This window comes from Miscanthus floridulus, chromosome 8 (genome assembly GCF_019320115.1).
Source record: "Miscanthus floridulus cultivar M001 chromosome 8, ASM1932011v1, whole genome shotgun sequence".
Classification (NCBI taxonomy): Eukaryota; Viridiplantae; Streptophyta; class Magnoliopsida; order Poales; family Poaceae; genus Miscanthus; species Miscanthus floridulus.
Genome location: NC_089587.1, coordinates 38,402,708 through 38,405,905, shown reverse-complemented (window position 1 = coordinate 38,405,905; position 3,198 = coordinate 38,402,708).

Below are 3,198 nucleotides of genomic sequence, written 5' to 3'. Positions count from 1 at the left end.
GCAAGGAGCCTGACTCCCTAGGAGAGGAGGAGGTGTCCCGGGGCCAGTGGCGGCCCGTACCGGGTGCCGAGGCCGACACACCCGAGGCGCGGGTGTCGGAGGAGCGTGCCGTCAGCCCGATGGGTTCGAAGGTGGAGATGGAGCGGGTGACGGTGGGGGCACCCCATTGTCTCCGCGGAGGGTCCGAGGAGGTGCCCGGGGTCCGACGGAGGCCAGCTGGCACTGGTGGACACCGAGGCCGCGCTGCTGCCATCACGCCACCGTCGCAGAGGAGGCAGGCGGTGTCGAAGCGGCTGCATCCCCGTTCGCGGTAAGCGTCTTCTCCAGTGGAGTCCGTAGTACTTCTTGTTTGCCCCTTGATCGCATGCTGACCTCGGGAGTGTCTTTGTTTCCAGCCAGACGCATCTGGTGGAAGATCCTCCCTTGGCGCCCCGTAAGGCGCTCAAGGTGAACGTTAGCTCCTCCGCCCATCAGGCAGCGGAGGCACAGGCTGGCGTGCAGCGTGGCGCGGCGTCGGACGAGGCCGTTTCGGAGGAGGTAGCTGCCTAGGGAAAGGGTGCCGAGGCGGCCGTGGAGCGAGTGGAGGAGGGGGAGCCCATGCCTCGCGATGTTGTGGGTCTTGGGGCGACGGAGGCTGGGGCGTCTAGCACTGCCGAGGCCATTGAGAGTGAGGCCGGGGCCCCCAAGACCTCTGAGGTCAGGGCGGTGGACTCCGAGGCCATCGAGGTAGAGATGGCGGAGGCCAGAGCCCCTGGGTCCGTCGAGACCGAGGCGATGGAGGTGGAGGCGGAGCAAACTTTGGCGCCGCCCCTGGTTCAGACAATCTCGTCTGATGATTCTTCCCGAGGGAAGGAGGCGGCGGACGTCGAGGCGGCCAGTGCCGCGGAGCAGCAAGTCCCAGATCCTGCCGAGGGGAGTTCAGCCCTTGCCCCGCTACGGCCCGAGCCCCGTGGGTGGAACTTCCCGCGTGTTTTCTGGCGGGACCAGGCTGATCCCGAGGGGGAGCCTGTGTTCGCCCTTGAAGACATCGCCGAGGGGGGCGTTGGGATACCCTCGAGGAGTACCACCAACTGGCAGTGCGATCGTTGCAGACAGCGATGACTATCATGGAAGGGGACCTGCCTGGTGTCACTCGGGTAAGTACTTTCGTGTCTCATGCCGAGTTGTCCTCGCAGTGTTTGACGTGCGTTTTTTACCTTTTTAGGAGCTCGAGACCCGGTCCCTTGGGAAATCGGTGTTCCTACGGAGGGAGAGGGGTGTCTGGGACCAGCTCCGGCGGCAGAGGGGCCTGCTTGCCGATGCCCAGGGGCTTTTGTCGGCGCGGAGTGCGGAAGTGGAGGACCTCCGCCTTCGTTGTGCTGACCTTCAGGCCGAGCTGGTCATGGCTAAGGGCCAGGCTGCCCCTCTGGTGGCGAAGATCAAGGAACTAGAGGAGGAGCGAGACTCCTTCAGGTCTCGGGCCCAAGAAGCAACGGCCTCTGCAAAGGCCACGGCCGGGCAGCTGGGTGCGGAGCAGAGTGAGCATCAGGCGACAAAAGTCACCCTGGCAGAGGCTACCAAGGCGGCCGAGGCCTCTCGGGTCGAGGTCTCAGCCTAGAAGAACAAGGCCGAGGGTAAGTTCCGCTGGACCGTGTTCCTCGTTCATTTGTTCCGGTTCGCGTTTGACTCCTGCCCCTTCGTTGCGACGTAGATCTGGAGAAAGAGGCTTCCCAGGCGGCTGAGGCCTCCGTCGCAGCGCAAGCAGCGCTGGATGTTGAGGTCCGGGAGCACGAGGCGCTGTGCAGCGCTGTTCGTACCGCCTGCGAGGCCCTAGACGTCGAGGAGGTCCAATCAGCCAGCTCCCTTGGGAGCCGCCTGATTGCATTGAGCGGCCGCGTCCACGAGAGGCTCCGGGGGGCGTTGCACACGGGTGTCAAGCGTGCCCTGGCCGTCGTCTCCTCGCACTACGCCATCAACCTCGAGGCTGTCAGCGACGGCTACGTGTTGCCAGAAGATGACGACGAGGCGGATGCGGAGGTCGTGAAGCTGTTGGAGGCGGCCGAGGCACCTGGCACAGCGCTGGCCCGTCTATTTGAAGAAGAGGTGGTCCCTCCCGCGCCGGCCGCCGGTCCTTGAGCTTTGATCTGGGCCAAAAGGGGTCGTGTAACCGGATTGGATTTAGTTGTCATATCGTGACGTCTTTGTGGCCGTCGAGGCCTATAAAGTATTTGCGTACGTGCGTCTTTTAATCGTTTTCTGTTCTACTTCCGAGCCTGTGCCCTCTGTCTCGATCTTGGGAACCCGCAAAGAAATCCCTCAGGACCTAAGCCGTCCTTCGGCGAAGGGTGGTGAGGGAGCTGCCGTAGCCCAGAGGCGTAGGCCGTTCTCACGTCTCGACCGGCCCTTTGGCCTCCAGACAAACTTTTGGTCTTTGGGTTTCTTGTGAGGGTCCCGTCGGAGTGCGAGAGAATTTGGCGTAGAAATTTTTTGAAAGACCATTAACAAACGGTATTCGAGACTTAGGGGGGGGTTTTAGGGGGTTCCCCCTTTTTAGCCCCCGAGGGGGGCTCGGCTTTGCAGAGGCAGAGCCGAGTCTCCCTTATAGCGCTATTGTGACGTCGAGCCCCTATTGATAGACAAGCTCTCTGCATAGAACTTCCTCGGAGCCTACGCTGTCCTTTGGGTGAAAAGGTGGTGAGGGAGCTGCCGTAGCCCGGAGGCATGGGTCGTTCTCATGGCTCGGCCAGTCTTTTCGCCTTTGAGACGATCGTGCGGTCCTTAGGTTCTATACAATCGACTTGTCTATAAGGGGGGGGGGTTCCTCGAAAGATTATAACAACTAAGAACGCTTCTTTATTGTATTTCGAGAAACAATGTAAACAACGTTTGGAAATTTAAGGGTAGAAACGACGTAGCTGTTCTATGTTCCAAGCGTTTGTGAAGATTTCGCCCTTCTCATGTCGTCAAATAGCCCGGGGCCGCGGGGGCCGCGGGGATTCCTGCGATCCGTTGTGGCGACATGGACGGCCTCGAGAACTTCCTGCTTCCCTGGGCGACCCTTCTTCTTTTTCTTAGGGAGGTGGGGGGCTGAGGCCTCGGGGGCCTCTTCCCTCCGCTTCCCCTTGGGATCGGTGTTGGGGAAGATGGCTCCGACGGCCTCTTCCCCTGAGGCGAAGCTGGTGGCGATATCGAGGAGCGCGGCAGCAGAGCGCGGGACGT